This window comes from Rutidosis leptorrhynchoides, chromosome 7 (assembly GCF_046630445.1).
Source record: "Rutidosis leptorrhynchoides isolate AG116_Rl617_1_P2 chromosome 7, CSIRO_AGI_Rlap_v1, whole genome shotgun sequence".
Taxonomy (NCBI): domain Eukaryota; kingdom Viridiplantae; phylum Streptophyta; class Magnoliopsida; order Asterales; family Asteraceae; genus Rutidosis; species Rutidosis leptorrhynchoides.
In genome coordinates, this window is record NC_092339.1 from 297999374 (window position 1) to 298019885 (window position 20512).

General features: G+C 33.8%; 2 non-coding genes across 2 annotated transcripts; one reads left to right on the top strand and one right to left on the bottom strand.

The window, feature by feature from the left end:
• Positions 1 to 5092: 5092 nt before the first annotated feature.
• Positions 5093 to 5199, bottom strand: LOC139860606 (small nucleolar RNA R71). Its single transcript, XR_011763235.1, has one exon. It is a non-coding gene; the product is annotated as a small nucleolar RNA R71 (small nucleolar RNA).
• A 13543-nt stretch (positions 5200 to 18742) lies between these two features.
• Positions 18743 to 18849, top strand: LOC139860930 (small nucleolar RNA R71). Its single transcript, XR_011763556.1, has one exon. It is a non-coding gene; the product is annotated as a small nucleolar RNA R71 (small nucleolar RNA).
• The last annotated feature ends 1663 nt before the right edge of the window (positions 18850 to 20512 follow it).

A 20512-nucleotide genomic window follows, 5' to 3' on the forward strand; every position in this document is an offset into this window, starting at 1 on the left:
AATTATTTTATATGGGTATTTTGGTAATTTCACTTCTTGGACGAATTTTAAAGCCCTAGATCAGTTTTGGGAGTCTCATTACTCCATTCACAACCACCAAACATCATCTACTTTAATTCTAGAGAGAGAGTGCTCTTAAGTGTGAGAAAGCTCAAATAGGAGAGGAAGAAGCATGTTTCGGGTTCTAGCTCGAGCATTGAAGTAGTTCATCTCCTCGTTAGCTTCGTTTTGATTGTGGTGGTAAGCCCTAAACTTGATTTCTCTAGTTAATATGTTTAAGGGTTAGGGTTTGGGTTAATGTTGTACATAAAACCCATGTATGAGCGATTTGGGGGTTTTGGGTAAGTTTGGGTCATGAAGACCCAAATGGTGACTAACTTAGGGTTTTGAAATGTTGAAATGTGTAAATGGGTCTTAAAGGCCTAATAGATCACTAGTACACCTATAGTTAGTGTTAGTGGGAGTCATTTGGGTTGTGGGTGACCCAAATGGGTATGTTGACCTTGAAATGGGTCAAATGGGTCTTTGATGACCTAGGTTGTCTTGCATGCGTGAAAATGAGTCAACTTGGTATTTAAATGCGTGTTAAGACCTTAAATGGCTAGAATTAGGGTTTTTGGTGAAGTTAACCCATTATTAGGGTTAAAGGTGCAAAATGGGTCGGGATTGCACTTAGGGTCAAAAGACTCTAGATTGTTGAGTGAGTTGCTTGACCGACTTGAGTTGTGAATTGATTATGTGCTAAAATGTAATAGGTACGTTACATTGACGTTGCAAGTTCGGTTATCTTACACGAAGACTTTGAGGTGAGTGGAATAATTATATGCATAGGTATATAATGTATCTATTTGTTGTAGCGTGAAATGTGTAGTGTCGAGGTGTTAAGACACCACGTTTCACGTGAAGAGTGTAGCATCGAGGTGTTAAGATTCCACTCGGGTGTAGCATCGAGGTGTTAAGATGCCACCTAGGAGCGTAGTGTCGAGGTGTTAAGACACCACTCCGTAAAATAATGAGTGAAGCATCGAGGTGTTAAGATGCCACTCGGGGTGAAGTGCCGAGGTGTTAAGGTGCCACCCTAGGGGTTAGTGGTGCGAGGTGTTAAGTGCCCTAACGGATGTTGTGAACACCGATGGCGTTTTCGCTAGCGCCGTTCCCTTGTACTATTGGTTAACCATGGTTATTTGTGTTGTAAGCATATTATATTATTCGAGTTATATTTATATGCGGTTGTTATCTTAGCTTGGGGGTATTGGCGAATTATAGCTTGTTATTGCGACGATAAGCTACTGTTGTTTGCTAGCATGTTTGCGGTTGTGTAAGTGTGTGCAAGTAGGTATAATTGTATATGTATTCGTATAATTATTGCATTCACTAAGCTTTGCTTACCCTCTCGTTGTTTACCTTTTTTTTATAGGCTCGGGTGTTGACAAGGGTAAGAGCGTTCAATTGGATTAGTGATCTCCCGCTTGTTTTGTTAGGGGATGCTTTTGGGTGTTAGCTTTTGGAGTTCGACCGAGATTGGGTAGTTTAACCCCAAACACCATGCTCTAGTGTCGTTTGGAACTTAAACTTATATTTGGTCGAAACTTTTATTTTTGAACGAAACTCGTAAAATGGGCGATGTGGGCCCGTTGATGTAAAACTTGATTTGATGATGAAAATCTCTTAGTTTCACTTATTTTGACTTGTGGTAAAAAGGTTTTCGTTTGAAAATGTCGGGAAGCGGGTTTTCCGCTCGTGTGAGTTGGACCCGTGATCAGTAGCTGGAAGGCCATTGGGATGCCATCCCAATTGATTGGACGCCGTCCCAGTTGTGTTGAGCTGGACGCCGTCCCACAATTCTGAGCTGGACGCCGTCCAGGATTCTGGACGCCGTCCAGATGCACTGACATACAAATTTTTTTTTTGGTACGCGTTTTGAGTTTATGAAGTCGGGTTGTTACAGTGTTGCTTTCCTAATACAAGGTTAGCAAGTGGGTGACACAAAACCGCAAGTTTTGAGCTAAAATTTTCAAATCTGAAACCCACCAAACCCACAAAAACATTTTGCAAACACCGGTGAAGGGTTATTCCGGAAAACTTATCTAGGGTAAAAGCTAGACTTAATTTTCAAAAAGATCAAATGTTTTCATAAAGATCCAATTTCCTAAAGGATCTAAATTTTCATAGTCATGTGGGACTGTAAACCACATCGTTACTACCATTGTTTATACCGCCGTATAGAAATCACTGATGTACAAAGTGTGAAGAATAAAGAAGTGATTCTAGTGTTTTTATTTCAAGATTATATTACTTGAGGACAAGCAACGATCAAGTGTGGGAATATTTGATAATGCTAAAAATGAACATATATTTCATAGCATTATCCCTCAAGAAAGACAAGCTTTTAGTTCCAATTGTTCTATTTACAAGTGATATTCGTTCAAATAATAAAAGGTGAAGACAAAAGACAGATTCGACGATTTGAAGACGCAAACGACCAAAAAGCTCAAAAGTACAAAGTACAATCAAAGTGGTTCCAATTATTGATAAGAAACGTCTCAAAATTATAAGAGTACAAGTCGCGAAACGCAAAATACAAGATATTAAATGTACGCAAGGACGTTCGAAAATCCAGAACCGGGACCAGAGTCAACTCTCAACGCTCGACGCAACGGACTAAAAATTACAAGTCAACTATGCACATAAATATAATATTTAAATAATTCTTAAAATTATTTATATATTATATATATTTATATAAATCGTCGGCAGAATGCAAACAAAGACATGTGACCTGGAAAAGCTGGCCATGCGATCGCATGGCCTGGAAGGCAAAAAACTATGCGATCACATGGTGAACATTGACAGGTCTAGTCCTATAAAGTTCGCGAGTTTTGGACGAATTTTTACATCTTTCTCTCTATCTCACTTGTAAACATATATATATATATATATATATATATATATATATATATATATATATATATATATATATATATATATATATATATATATTTAATTTTAATTCTAATAATAAGGGTATGTTAGCGAATGTTGTAAGGGTGTAAGTCGAAATTCTGTCCGTGTAACGCTACGCTATTTTTAATTACTGTAAGTTATGGTTAATGCTATTTTTAAATTAATTTCTCGTAGCTAAGTTATTATTATGCATATTTAATGCCGAAGTAATCATGATGTTGGGCTAAATATTAAAATTGGGTAATTGGGCATTGGACCATAATTGGGGTTTGGATAAAAGAACGACACTTGTGGAAATTAGACTATGGACTATTAATGGGTTTTATATTAACTAAATGATACCTCGTTGATTTAATATATAGACTTATAATTTGACGTATTTATGTATAACCACATACGCTTGACTGGGCACGGTGGGCGGGATATCTATAAATACCAATAATTGTTCATTTTACCGGACACGGGATTGGATTAATAGTTAATAGACTTGTTGAAACAGGGGTGGATTACATTCAAGGGTAATTGGTGTAATTGTTAACAAAGTAGTAAAACCTTGGTTTACACGTAGTTGATAACCTGATGTATTCATTAAACAAAGTATTAGAACCTTGTTACAATTTGAATCCCCAATTAGTTAGAATATTTGACTTCGGGAATAAGGATAATTTAACGAGGACACTCTTACTTTATATTTATGACTGATGGACTATTATGGACAAATCCGTATGGACATATCGAATAATCTAGGACAAAGGACGATTAACCCATGGGAATAAACTAAAATCAACACATCAAACATCATGATTACGGAAGTTTAAATAAGCATAATTTATATATTTCATATTTAATTGCACTTTTAATTATCGCACTTTTATTTATTGTCATTTTATTTAATTGCATTTTTAATTATCGTACTCTTTAATTATCGCAATTTTATTTTATCGCACTTTTATTTATTGTAATTTCATTATCGTTATTTACTTTACGCTTTAAAATTAAGTTATATTTATTTTTAATATTTTACATTAGGTTTTAACTGCGACTAAAGTTTTAAAAATCGACAAACCGGATTTTTAAACGGTAAAAACCCCCTTTTATAATAATAATACTACTCATATATATTTTTGTATTTTTACAATTATAAGTTACAAATATAGCGTTAAGCTTGTTTAAAAGATCTCTGTGGAACGAACCAGACTTACTAAAAACTACACTACTGTACGATTAGGTACACTGCCTATAAGTGTTGTAGCAAGGTTTAGGTATATCCATTCTATAAATAAATAAATATCTTGTGTAAAATTGTATCGTATTTAATAGTATTTCGTTATAAAAATAATACTATATCATATACCCCTCGCATAACATCAAGTATTTTTCTTATATAATTTTTCTTATTTTTTATAACTAATAGGATATTCAGTGAATGCACCGAGCAAAACGTTCACCACCTTTTGTACGTTTACCACCTGTAACTCGATCAAGACATCTAGCAAATATTGTCGGCGTTGATTTTTCTTTAGAATCGTCATCCAGTCGACCAAGTACTCCAATTCAAATTTCTGATAATCCATTTTTTGAACCCGACCTCACAATTGAGAATCCGGAGAATATTCAGGGACAATTCAGAGATCCTGAACCATTAATCTTTCCTCCGGAACCACCAATCATTCAAACAGAGATTGTCGAGGAACCAACCATTAAATTAGAATCCTCTAGTGATTCAGATTCAACAAATTCAGTCATGGAGAATCTGGAACCTCTAAGTATGGAAGACCGAATGAGAGCTAAATGCGCTGGCCAAGGTCACGCAATTACTCAACCTGACATTAATGCGCCAGATTATAAAATCAAAGGACAAATTTTACATATGGTAACTAATCAATGCCAATTTAGTGGTGCGCCGAAGGAAGATCTAAATGAACATCTTCGTACATTTAATAGGATCTGTACTTTATTTAAAATAAGAGAAGTGGAGGATGAACAGATATATCTCATGTTATTTCCCTGGACTTTAAAGGGAGAAGCCAAAGATTGGTTGGAATCGTTACCTGAAGGGGCAATTGATACATGGGATGTTTTAGTTGAAAATTTTCTTAAACAATTCTTTCCGGCATCTAAAGCCGTAAGACTTCAAGGAGAAATTGTTACGTTCACACAGAAGCCAAATGAAACTTTATATGAAGCGTGGACAAGATTTGGAAAGTTATTAAGAGGATGTCCGCAACATGGTTTAGACACTTGTCAAATAGTACAAATATTCTACCAAGGATGCGACATCACTACAAGGAAAGACATCGATATAGCAGCTGGTGGTTCCATTATGAAGAAAACCGCAACTGACGCTTACAAAATTATTGATAACATTGCTTCCCACTCACATGAGTGGCACCAAGAAAAAGATATCGTTAGATCATCTAAAGCAGCTAGAGCCGATTCTAGCCATGACTTAGATTCCATTTCTGTAAAGATAGATGCTGTCGAGAGACGAATGGAAAAGATGACTAAAGATATTCACTCAATACGAATTAGTTGTGAGCAGTGTGGAGGACCACATTTGACAAAAGATTGTCTCAATATTGAACTAACAATGGAACAAAGAGAGAATGTTTCATACATAAACCAAAGGCCTGGAAATAATTATCAGAATAATTATCAACCGCCAAGACCAATCTACAATCAAAACCAGAATTATAACCGAAATGTTCCATACAACAACCAACAAGGTCCTAGCAATCAACAAGTATCCAACAATACTTACAATCAGCAAAGACCTATTTTTCAAAACAAACCACCACAAACCGATAATAAAAAGCCAAATTTAGAAGATATGATGTCAAAGCTAGTTAAATCTCAAACACAGTTTTTCACATCTCAGAAATAAACAAATGTACACAATGCTCAAGCATTTAGAAATCAACAAGCTTCTATTCAAAATCTGGAACAAGAAGTGAGCAACCTAGCAAGGTTGATAGGTGAAAGAAAACCGAGAAGTTTACCTAGTGATACAAATGCTAACCCCCGAAATGAAATAGCTAAAGCCATTACCACAAGAAGTGGTATTACACTTAAACCACCTGAAATGCCTGTAATTTCTGATGAAGCTATTCCTACTCCACAAGAACCACAATCTGAACAAGATAAGGAAAAAGAACCGGTATTTGAAAAGGTTAATGAAGATAACACAGTTAAGGCTAAAACTTATGTTAAACCATACCAACCACCACTTCCTTACCCGAGTAAAATGAGAAAAGAAAGACTTGAAGCCGAGCAATCCAAATTCTTGGATATGTTTAAATAGATAAATGTTAATCTTCCTTTCATTGATGTGATTTCAGGAATGCCTAGATATGCTAAATTCTTGAAAGATCTGATCACAAATAGAAAGAAAATGGAAGAACTCTCGACTGTTACTATGAATGCTAATTGTTCTACAGTACTATTGACTAAGATACCAGAAAACTTATCTGATACAGGAAGTTTCACAATTCCATGTTTTCTGGGTAGTCTTAGTTCAATAGAAGCATTGACAGATTTAGGTGCTAGTATAAATCTAATGCCGTATTCACAATACGCTAAACTAGACCATGGAGAATTGAAACCAACACGAATAAGCATACAACTAGCCGATCGATCAGTAAAATATCCTAGAGGGATAATGGAGAATATACTAGTTAAAGTTGGTACTTTAGTATTTCCAGTAGATTTTGTTATTCTGGACATGGAAGAAGATTCTCGAGTTCCTCTCATATTAGGAAGACCGTTCTTAAACACAGCTAAAGCAATAATAGACGTGTTTGGTAAGAAACTGACCCTAAGTATAGAGGATGAGAGTGTTACCTTTTCTGTTGATAGATCCATGTAACAACCGCAATCTGCAGATGATACATGTTATTATATTCAAACTATAGATTTACATGCAGAATTGTTAGAAGAATTTCCAGAATTACAAAGAACGGGAGAATGTTCTTTAGGAGAAGGAACTGAACCAATTGATGAAACTGAAATGTTAGCTACACTTATGGCTAATGGATATGAACCAACAACAGAAGAAATTTAAATGTTAAAAGAGGAAGACAGATATCGATATAAATTATCGATAGAAGAACCACCGACATTAGAGTTAAAGCCACATCCAAACCATTTAGAATACGCTTATTTACATGGTGAATCTGAATTACCTGTAATAATATCGTCTTCTCTTACTAAAAATGAAAAATCTAAACTCATTTCTGTGCTAAAAGCTCATAAACCAGCTATTGCATGGAAGATTCATGACATTAAAGGAATAAGTCCTTCGTATTGCACACATAAAATCCTTATGGAAGAAGGTCATAAAACGTATGTGCAACGCCAAAGAAGACTAAATCCTAATATGCAAGATATTGTTAAGAAAGAAATTATTAAACTGCTTGATGCAGGTTTAATTTATCCAATCTCTGATATTCCATAGGTAAGCCCAGTTCAATGCGTACCTAAGAAGGGTGGCATGACTGTCATCACAAATGAAAAAAATGAGCTTATTCCTACTAGGACTGTAACAGGATGGCGTGTTTGTATTGATTATAGAAAATTAAATGACGCCACCAAAAAAGATCACTTTCCCTTACCTTTCATTGATCAAATGTTGGAAAGATTAGCCGGAAATAGTTACTATTGTTTTCTTGATGGTTTTTCCGGATATTTTCAAATTCCAATAGCGCCCGAGGACCAAGAGAAAACCACGTTCACGTGCCCTTATGGTACTTTTGCTTATAAACGCATGCCATTTAGACTTTGCAACGCCCCTAAAACCTTTCAAAGGTGCATGATGGCGATTTTTCACGACATGATAGAAGAATGCATGGAAGTTTTCATGGATGACTTTTCAGTCTTCGGTGATACTTTTGAAACATGTCAAGTTAATCTTGAACGAATGCTTATTAGATGCGAACAATCAACTCTAGTACTTAATTGGGAGAAATGCCATTTCATGGTTAAAGAAGGCATCGTTCTTGGACATAAAATCTGAAAGGAAGGAATTGAAGTGGATAGAGCTAAAGTAGATGTAATTGCTAAACTTCCACATCCCACCAATATTAGAGGAGTTAGGAGTTTTCTAGGGCATGCCGGTTTTTACCGACGTTTCATAAAAGATTTTTCTAAAATCGCCACTCCTATGAATAAACTCCTAGAAAAGGATGCTCCATTCATATTTTCAGATGAATGCATAAAATCTTTTAATATTCTTAAAGAGAAACTCACTAATGCGCCGATTATGATAACTCCAAATTTGAATCTACCGTTTGAACTAATGTGCAATGCAAGTGATTTTGCAATGGGAGCCGTTTTAGGACAAAGGATTGAAAAACAATTTCAACCTATATATTATGCTAGTAAGACGTTACAAGGAGCACAAACGAACTATACAACTACTGAAAAAGAACTCCTTGCTATTGTCTTTGCTTTTGACAAATTTCGTTCATATCTCGTTCTAGCTAAAACAGTGGTCTATACTGACCATTTTGCTCTTAGATACCTATTTTCGAAATAAGATGCCAAACCAATATTAATCCGTTGGATCTTACTCTTATAAGAGTTCGATATTGAAATCCGAGATAAAAAGGGAGCAGAAAATCTCGCCGCTGATCATCTTTCTCGTCTTGAAAATTCTGAATTAGAAGTTCTAAATGAATCGGCAATACAAGACAACTTTCCTGATGAATATCTATTGAAGATAGATTATAATGAAATTTCATGGTTTGCAGACTATGCAAACTACTTAGTATGTGGATTCCTTGAAAAAGGATTATCGTACCAAAAACGAAAGAAATTCTTTAGTGATATAAAACACTATTTCTAGGAAGATCCACATTTGTTTAAAAGTTGTTCCGATGGAATAATACGCCGATGTATATTCGGGGATGAAGCTAGTCAAATCTTAAACCATTGTCACAAAGGACCAACAGGAGGGCATTATGGGCCTCAACTAACAGCAAGAAAAGTTTACGATGCTGGATTCTATTGGCCTACAATTTTCAAAGACGCACACCTTCTTTGCAAATCCTGTGATGCTTGTCAAAGGGCCAGAAAAATAAGTCAACGTGATGAAATGCCACAAAATGTCATTCAAGTATGTGAAGTATTTTACATTTGGGGTATTGACTTTATGGGTCCATTTCCAAAATCTCATAATAATCTCTACATTCTCTTTGCCATTGATTATGTATCTAAATGGGAGGAAGCACAAGCTCTCCCAACTAACGATGCACGAGTTGTAGTCAACTTTTTAAAACGTCTTTTTGCAAGGTTCGGAACACCGAAAGCTTTAATAAGTGATCGGGGTACTCATTTTTGTAATAATCAACTTGAAAAAGTTCTCAAAAGATATGGAGTAACTCATAAAATCTCCACTGCTTATCATCCACAAACAAGTGGACAAGTTGAAAATACCAACCGAGCTTTAAAATGTATTCTAGAGAAAACCGTAGGATCAAATCCAAAGGAATGGTCCATGAAATTGAAGGATGCACTCTGGGCTTTTAAAACAGCCTACAAAACTCCAATTGGAACCACACCTTTTAGACTCGTTTACGGAAAAGCATGTCATCTTCCAGTAGAAATTGAACACAAAGCATTTTGGGCTTTAAAAACATGTAATCTTGATTTACATGAAGCTGGACGTATACGGTTAAGCCAACTAAACGAATTAGAAGAATTGAGACATGAAGCATACAAAAATTCGTTAATCTATAAGGAATGAACGAAGAAATGGCATGATAAAAGAATCAGAAGTTCAAAAGAATTTAAAGAAGGAGATAGAGTTCTTCTTTTTAATTCACGATTCAAGCTATTTCCTGGAAAATTGAAATCAAGATGGTCTGGACCATTCATAGTCAAAAGAGTTTTCCCATACGGAGCAGTAGAATTAATAAATTCAAATGGAATTGAATTTAAGGATAATGGTCACAGAGTTAAACATTACATAGATAGTCCGATGGAAGTCGACAACGAAGTTAATCACAATTTCGACACCACAGCTAACTAAGTGTGGGGAGGTTTGAATCTTTTTAGGGTAATATGTATTTCTGTTAGAGTTATATTTTCTGTTTTCGTGTAGTTCTCGAAAATGGAACCCGAATGGTCTTTCCCTAGCAGACCCTAAAGAACTAATCTTCTCCCCCCATTCTGAATTTTTATTTTTTTAGGTTTTACGAGATGAAGACTTCCTGTGAACTAAACCATGGTCTAATGCTACACGCTTTGATCACTAAACGTAATAATGACACCCTTCCAAGTGAATTGATATCATTAATCAGAGGCAAATTGGACGGAGTAAGAAAAGAATCCAGGAACGAAAATAATAAGTTACATTTTGGTAAAGGAAAATCAAAATCCGCAGCGAAAAGAAGAGCTCGACACCTTGAAAGATGTCAGAAACGCGGAAAATGGTCACACGAAGGAAAATGTTCGACGAATCAGACATATTCCAATACCGAGTTCGTTACTTTATGCAGAGAAGGACCGTTCATATGTTTCGAAGAAAAATCGTTGAATGCTCAAGGTTACGCCTATGTAGCTATTAAAAACCAATTAGTCCGACTATCTTATGAGTGGGCTAAAACAGGTCACTGAGAATTCTATCTCACAGGTAAGTATGTACAGTTTTTATTTTTATTTTTATTGCTTTGAACCATTTGATAATAAACGCTGAATCGTTCGCTATAAAGGATTAAATTGGTATTCAATAAAATTAGGTTTTGCGACCGAAATTATTGATATCATACAAAAATTTATTACATCACTGCGAAATTTACCGTTTATTCTTAAGGTATAAATATCTTTAATCATTCAACCCAAAATATTTCAAAAATTTGTCATGAGTTAAACTAGGTTATGGAACCGAAATTACTTTACCGAAAAGAGGGGCGTATATTTTTGATAATATTTAATTGATTAAAGTGGGATAAAAGACCAAAAAGATTTTTAATTTTATTTTTACTTTGTTTTTAAAATTAATATTAAAATAATATTTTAAACTTTTTAAAATCAATATATTTAAGTTTGTAAATATTTAAAAAAAAATTTATGTTTTTAATATAAGTTTGTATGTATAAAAATAAAATTATAATATAAATTTGGTGTAAATTTTTAAAAATTTTAATATGAATTTTTAATTTTATGCATTTTAAATTTAAGTTTGGTGTGAATTTAAAAACAAAAATTTACTTTATTTCACTAAGTTAAAAATTGATTTTTAAAATTCGTCGTGAGTTGAAAAATAGGTCGTTGAATCGAAATTGCTCTACCCAAGGGAGGGACGAGAACTTTTATTATTATTATTTTTAATCTTATTGAATTAAAGTATGCCAAAAACATTTAAAAAACCCAAAAATCTTTACTTTTAAAACCACGCTTTGAATTGACAAATTTTAAAATTTTGTCGAGGGACGGACTAGGACAACGATCCGAAACGCCCTCATCAGAAACAAATTTTTAAAATTTTTATTTAATTATATGTTTTAATAAGTATAAGGTTTTTATATAAAAAAAAGGGAAAAAGTATTGTACCCGGACCCCATGCGATCGCATGGGGTTTGCACTGCAACTCCATATATATATATATATATATATATATATATATATATATATATATATATATATATATATATATATATATATATATATATATATATACATACATATATATATATATATATATATATATATATGTATATATATATATATAACATAAAACCCAGCGAGCTGTGTTCTGTCTCCACACTTACACACACATATACACACGAACACACACTCAAATCCTCACCAAAAATCACCAAATTTCATCGTAATTCGTCAAATTTCTTGCTCTAATCATGCCTAGGTTCGGATTCTTCAACAAAAATGTAAAAATTACACCCCTAAACTCTTAAAATTTCTAGTTTTTGTGATAATTACCTATATTATACCTAATTTAATTTTGTAAATTTCTAGTGTAATTAGAGTTAAATTGTTAGTATTTTATGCATGTATAACCTAGATTGATGCTATTTAACATGATTTGAAGCCAAAAACTTCAAAATTTTTAGAAATCTAGGGTTTGTGTTCTTGAGCAATTTGGGGCTTTTTGATATAAACAGGTTATGGCCAATTTTTGTCATGAATTATTGCTAAATTAAGTAGTGTAACATGTTTAGGTAGCTAAATGATCCAAACATTGATCCTAAACGTGAGTTTTGAAGATTAAAGTAGACTTTTTAAGTCTAAAATTCATGAACTTGATTAATTTGATATAACTGCCATTTGAGACTTGTTTAGTTATTTGTAATGACTATTTTGACATATTATTTGAGTTAAATGCTTATGAACTTTGTATACATTTTCATATATGCTTATTTGAAAAAGTATAGAATTAATAAAATTGTGAAAATGTGTATAAGTTTAATTATGATTTAACATGTTATTGTAATTGTTTCAAGTTGTTATTAAACACTAATGCATATTTGGATGCACAAATTTTGTGTTTAATGTGTTTTGCAGAAAACCGATACTGCTGGTGCTTCATCATCATCTAGACAACCACAACAAGAACCTGAACCAGAATATGAGCCGCAATACAAGCCCGAACAAGAACAACAGGAACCACAACAACAGCTTGATCAACACATACCTTATTATGATCCACTACAATTTGTTGATGCCTTCATAGTATTTCTGATACATCCACCAGTAGAATACCCAACGATTCCTGAACATACATTGCATCCTAATCTGAGATTCGATAGAAGCTGGAGAGATTACCCGGCATATCAAAGTAATAAATTCAAATTAGTAACGAAAGATGTAGAGGTGCCTAGGGTAATTGATTGGAATCCTTTGGAAACGGTACATCTAGCTGACCGTGTTAGACTGCTACTGATTCAAAGGTATGGCAGTTCTTCTTTTACCGATTGGGAACGTCTATTCACCATTCGTAGACCTTTTTATAAGGAATGGTGTGTCGAGCTTATGAGTACTATAGCATTAAATGCAGATGTAGATAGGTTAGATGATAGAAGTTTTCTTATATTTATACTTGGCCGTAGGATGTACAGGATGTCCATGCTGGACATGGCCAGGGCTTTGCAGATATATACTCCCGCTGAATTACTACTACCCGAATGTATTAATTTGATTTATCGTGGTGAAAGGGTAGATAGGAATTTTGATGCGAATGCTGTCTGGAGGCGTATGTCAGATTATAATGTTTTTGGGTGGGCAGGAACACATACCTACTTACATATTAACAGAGCCGAGCTTCGTATAATTCATAGATTTTTGGCTAACTCGATTACACAGAGAGGTCACAACAAGGAAAAATTGACCTTACATGATTTATTTTACCTAAAGTGTATTCGAGACCCAAGAGGCTTTGTTAATATCCCTTACTGTGTTGGTTTTTATTTATCTAAAATGGTGGAAGGAATACAGGAAGGGGGAATAATAGGAGGAGGTATTTTTGTTACTCTCATTGGAGAGTATTTGGGTGTAGATAGGGACCAAGGGGGTCCACTTTTGGAATGTAGAGAACAGGTTGAGCCTTTAGGATTGAGGGTTTATGCGGGTGCTAAGGTATTAAAGAGCAGATGCAACCAGGCAGTACCCTATGAAGGTAGTCATCCTCAGGTAGAGAGAGGTTCAGACGAGGAAATGGAGGAAGTGGATGACATTAGGGATGTCATTCGAGAGGCTATGACTGATGTCTACCAGCGTGTAGATGAGGTAGACATGACAAACGCGGTGAGATTTCGTCAGATGGAGCAGTGGCAAGCCCGGAATGATTACGAGCATTACAGGCAACGACAGCATGATAGATGGGACTATCATCAGCATCAGATTATGAGCCGGCTGGCACCTCAGGAGCACTACGTCCCGACCCGACCAGCTTACTATCCTCCACACCAGCCCGAGATGAGACCGCCATTTACTCTCTATGACCCTAACCAGGCATACCAGTACACCTATCACCAACCATGGAACCCGGACGACGACATGAACTGGAACCCCTATCCAGATTGATTTAGTTTCGGTTGGTAATTTATATGATTTTTAATTTTTATTATTTCTGTTTATTTATGTTTAAACACATTATATTATGATACTTTTATTGTAATGTTTAATATTTTTATTTGTTGTACTAATGTTTCATATTTGATTTGAAATTGGGATTTTAAGTCCCATTTCAAATTACCATGCATGTTCATATTTGTATGTATGTATATTGTCAATTGTACACAACAGGTAAAACAGCGCATTTTCAAAGACTAGCATTAAGTTCAGCAAAAGCTACTAATTTTGACAACAAAACGAAAAATAAATGTGATGTAACAACAAGACGGAATGAACAAATGATGTGCACCATTTATCATTCAGCAAACAAACGCCAATATGTTTGGAAACTTTGGTAAAATTTAATCATTTTTCTACGCTAATCACCCTCAATAATTTAAATTGTTACTGATTTCTTGCAAATGAGGGCATTGCAAGATCTTAAGTGTGGGAAGGGGTTAAATTCTTTCGGATTTTTAAAATTTTAACTTAAACACTTGGTTACCATTAAAAATACTAGTAAAGCAGTAGTTGTATTAGAATCTAGTGCTCTCTGATAATAAAGAACAGCCCTAGTCTTATATACTGACAACCAATTCTAGTAAAAATTTTCAAAATTTTCAATTAAATGAATTCAAAATCATGTTTATACATATTTATGAACAATAAAACTAGGTGTTAACACCGAAATTATTGTTACCTCAAAAAGGACATAAATTGAGAAACAAACCAAAATGTTAGAATTCATTTAAAATGGAATAGAGGATAATAAAAAGGAAAATAAAAGCCAAGTGTGGGAAAAATTTACCAAGTTATTTTGAACATATATCACATATTTTTGTACAAATAACTGAAGATGCTTTTGCTTTAGACTAAACTAATCAGTTTTACCCGAAAAACTGTAATATATTTGAAAGAAAGATGGATCTACACGATGAATCAATTCCATCATTAAAAGGAAGTAAAGTCTTCCAAAAAAGACGCGCGCTTCTTGATTTAGGTCAGGAAGTTGTCGTCCAGACCAGTTGTAGAGTCTACGAAAAACCTTGAAAAGTTTTCTCGAAAATCAGCTGGAAATTCACGGACCTCAGTATCAAACAGGGTCGCCAAGTGGTCAGACTTATCCTAACAATGAGAGGATCTGTCTCGTAAAATGGGGAGGACGCCGTGCAAATTAGCTTGATAAGACTAATGAATCAGATCCCCAGAAAGGATAATCTCCTTAAAAGATCAAAAATTAGCTTATAAGCCTGAAATTACTCAATCTTAGAGATTGATCTTAAAGATTGAGAATTACAAACTCATGGAATTCGAGGATATCTAAACTCGAGCTTGAACGAGAAAATATTTTGATCAAAATTACAAACTGATTTGTTTTCTGAAAACCCATTTTCAATGCGTTCATTACCATTGAACATAAAATCCTAGGAATTCACCTGGAATTCATTAGGTCACCTGAACTAAATCAGGTGTCTACCGTAAGAACGGTGGTTGCATAGCATGGTCAAAGACAGGACCTTGTGCCAGACCAAAAAACTATAGGGTGAGCTTTACTATTGCTCCTACCAAGGATAGTAATTGCATCTGACACGTTATAGACCATAATTAAAAGCATGTCAGGGGACATTGCCTTAACAGTTGCTTGTTCAATGCTTTCCTTTACAACCGAACGGTAGTTTACCAAAAGGTAATATACGGAGCAAGTATACTGGATGTGTTGCTTTCCTAATACAAGGTTAGAAAGTGGGTGACACAAAACCGCAAGTTTTGAGCTAAAATTTTCAAATCTGAAACCCAACAAACCCACAAAAATATTTTGCAAACACCGGTGAAGGGTTATTCCGAAAAACTTATCTAGGGTAAAATCTAGATTTAATTTTTAAAAAGATCAAATGTTTTCATAAAGATCCAATTTCCTAAAGGATCTAAATTTTTATAGTCATGTGGGACTGTAAACTACATCGTTACTACCATTGTTTATACCGCCGTATAGAAATCACTGATGTACAAAGTGTGAAGAATAAAGAAGTTATTCTAGTATTTTTATTTCAAGACTATATTGCTTGAGGACAAGCAACGCTCAAGTGTGGGAATATTTGATAATGTTAAAAACGAACATATATTTCATAGCATTATCCCTCAAGAAAGACAAGCTTTTAGTTGCAATTGTTCTATTTACAAGTGATATTCGTTTAAATAATAAAAGGTGAAGACAAAAGACAGATTCGACGATTTGAAGATGCAAACGACCAAAAAGCTCAAAAGTACAAAGTACAATCAAAGTGGTTCCAATTATTGATAAGAAACGTCTCAAAATTACAAGAGTACAAGATGCGAAACGCAAAATACAAGATATTAAATTGTACGCAAGGACGTTCGAAAATCCGGAACCGGGACCAGAGTCAACTCTCAACGCTCGACGCAACGGACTAAAAATTACAAGTCAACTATGCACATAAATATAATATAATATTTAAATAATTCTTAAAATTATTTATATATTATATATATTTATATAAATCGTCGGCAGAATGCAAACAAAGACATGTGACCTGGAAAAGCTGGCCATGCTATCGCATGGCCTGGAAGAACAAATTCCATGCGATCGCATGGCAGTAGGTGACAGGCCACACCCCTATAAATTCGCGTGTTTTGGCTCAGTTTATATATCCTTCATCCATCTCTCTATCTATCACGTATATATATATATATATATATATATATATATATATATATATATATATATATATATATATATATATATATATATTTTAATTTTAATTTTAATTTTAATTTTAAATTCTAATAATAAGGGTATGTTAGCGAATGTTGTAAGGGTGTAAGTCGAAATTATGTCCGTGTAACGCTACGCTATTTTTAATCATTGTAAGTTATGTTCAACCTTTTTAATTTAATGTCTCGTAGCTAAGTTATTATTATGCTTATTTAATACCCAAGTAATCGTGATGTTGGGCTAAATATTAAAATTGGGTAATTGAGCTTTGGACCATAATTGGGGTTTGGACAAAAGAACGACACTTGTGGAAATTAGACTATGGGCTATTAATGGACTTTATATTTGTTTAATTAAATGATAGTTTGTTAATTTAATATAAAGATTTACAATTAGACGTACCTATAAATAACCATATACACTCGATCGGATACGATGGGCGGGATATTTATAAGTACTAATAATCGTTCATTTAACCGGATACGGGAATGGATTAATAAGTTAATGGACTTATTAAAACAGGGGTGAATTATATACAAGGACACTTGGTATATTTATAGTTTAAGTCCCCAATTAGTTGGAACATTTGACTTTGGATATAAGGATAATTTGACGAGGACACTCGCACTTTATATTTATGACTGATGGACTGTTATGGACAAAAACCAGATGGACATATTAAATAATCCAGGACAAAGGACAATTAACCCATGGGAATAAACTAAAATCAACACGTCGAACATCATGATTACGGAAGTTTAAATAAGCATAATTCTTTTATTTTCATATTTAATTGCACTTTTAATTATCTCACTTTTAGTTATTGTCATTGTATTTAATTGCACTTTTAATTATCGTACTTTTTAATTATCGCAATTTTATTTTATCGCATTTTTATTTATCGCAATTTCATTATTGTTATTTAATTTAGGCTTTAAATTAAGTTATATTTATTTTTAATATATTACATTAGGTTTTAACTGCGACTAAAGTTTTAAAATCAACAAACCGGTCATTAAACGGTAAAAAACCCCCTTTTTATAATAATAATACTACTTATATAAATTTTTGTATTTTTACAAATATAGTTTTTAAAAAAATAGCGTTAAGCTTATTTAAAAGATCCCTGTGGAACGAACCGGACTTACTAAAAACTACACTGCTGTACGATTAGGTACACTGCCTATAAGTGTTGTAGCAAGGTTTAGGTATATCCATTCTATAAATAAATAAATATCTTGTGTAAAATTGTATCGTATTTAATAGTATTTCGTTATAAAAATAATACTATTTCCTAGTACACCTCGCACACATAAAGTATTTTTGGTTTGTTTCTGAGATGTGAAAAACTGTGTTTGAGATTCAACTAGCTTTGACATCATATCTTCTAAATTTGGCTTTTTATCATCGGTTTGTGGTGGTTTGTTTTGAAAAATCGGTCTTTGCTAATTGTAAGTATTGTTGGATACTTGTTGATTGCTAGGACCTTGTTGGTTGTTGTATGGAACATTTCGATTATAATTCTGGTCTTGATTGTAGATTGGTCTTGGCGGTTGATAATTATTCTGATAATTATTTCCAGGCCTTTGGTTTATGTATGAAACATTCTCTCTTTGTTCCATTGTTAGTTCAATACTGAGACAATCTTTTGTTAAATGTGATCCTCCACATTGCTCACAACTAATTCGTATTGAGTGGATATCTTTAGTCATCTTTTCCATTCGTCTCTCGACAGCATCTATTTTTGCAGAAATGGAATCTAAGTCATGGCTAGAATCGGCTCTAGCTGCTTTAGATGATCTAACGATATCTTTTTCTTGGTGCCACTCATGTGAGTGGGAAGCAGTGTTATCAATAATTTTGTAAGCATCAGTTGCGGTTTTCTTCATAATGGAACCACCAGCTGCTATATCGATGTCTTTCCTTGTAGTGATGTCGCATCCTTGGTAGAATATTTGTACTATTTGACAAGTGTCTAAACCATGTTGCGGACATTCTCTTAATAACTTTCCAAATCTTGTCCACGCTTCATATAAAGTTTCATTTGGCTTCTGTGTGAACGTAACAATTTCTCCTTGAAGTCTTACGGCTTTAGATGCCGGAAAGAATTGTTTAAGAAATTTTTCAACTAAAACATCTCATGTATCAATCGCCCCTTCAGGTAACGATCCCAACCAATCTTTGGCTTCTCCCTTTAAAGTCCACAGAAATAACATGAGATATATCTGTTCATCCTCCACTTCTCTTATTTTAAATAGAGTACAAATCCTATTAAATGTACGAAGATGTTCGTTTGGATCTTCCTTCGGCGCACCACTAAATCGGCATTGATTTGTTACCATGTGTAGGATTTGTCCTTTGATTTCATAATCTGGCGCATTAATTTTAGGTTGAGTAATTGCGTGACCTTGGCCAGTGCGTTTAGCTCGCATTCGGTCTTCCATACTTAGAGGTTCCAGATTTCCCATGATTGAATTTGTTGAATCTGAATCACTAGAGAATTCTGATTTAATGGTTGGTTCCTCGACAATCTCTGTTTGAATGATTGGTGGTTCTAGAGGAAAGATTAATGGTTTTGGATCTTTGAATTGTCCCTGAAGATCCTTCGGATTCTCAATTGTGAGGTCGGGTTCAAAAAATGGATTTTCGGAAATTTGAATTGGAGTACTTGGTTGACTGGATGACGATTCTAAAGAAAAATCAATGGCGACAATATTTGCTAGATGTCTTGATCGAGTTACAGGTTGTGAACGTACAAAAGGTGGTGAACGTTTTGTTTGGTGCATTCACTGAATATCCTATTAGTTATAAAAAATAAGAAAATTTATATAAGTTATCAAATTAATAGACTTTTCTGCTTTTGCCCACGTTTCGAATAGCCAAGAGATGCAGCAGAGGGGCAGGATTCGTTTGGTCTCAATATAATTGAGTACTGTTTGGCTCCAATAACCCGGTCCACGTACAAATCCAACTATTACTACGAACCAGAAAATCGATGTCTATCAATTTAACCACTTTAAATAATTTTTTCGTTTTGAAATTTTAGAGAAGAAATAGAAAAAATTCTATGTCCTAAAAACTAGAGCGTCGAGAAATAAGAAAGAAAAAGAGCGCGTCGAAAAATGTCGAAAAATAAAAGGGTCGAAAAATAATAGGCGTCGAAAAATAAAAATAAGAAAGTAGCGCGTCGAAACGTAAAAAGGAACTAAAAACTAAGAATTAAAAGTTGCGTCTAAAAATATTAAAGCTTAAAAGAAAAACTATATCCCAAATTGCAATAACTTCAAAAGGTACTAAAATATAAAAACGGCGTCGCAAAATTCTAAAGAACCTAAATCTTAGTCCAAAGAAAAAGCACTTAAGGGATTTTACGGCAAAGCCTAAAAATCTAGAAATAAAAATAACTATGGCAAAAACTATGACTTAAAACTAAATACGAACGAAAAATACAAATATTACGAATAAACGATTAAAAGGGGACAAAATATAAAAATATACTTAAAGTTGTAAAAAGTACAATTTTTATAAAAATATTATTTTTATATTATTTATTTTATAAAACTATTAATTTAATAATTTATTAAAACTAATTAAACTAATTAAAACTAAAAAAAAATACAAAATAAACTAAATAATATAATAACAATACCCTAATTAGGGTTTTATTAATAATAATAAATAATACTCCGTAATTAATGCAGAATTAGGGTCAAACCTGGCGTGTCAGGTACGTTCATGCGATCGCAT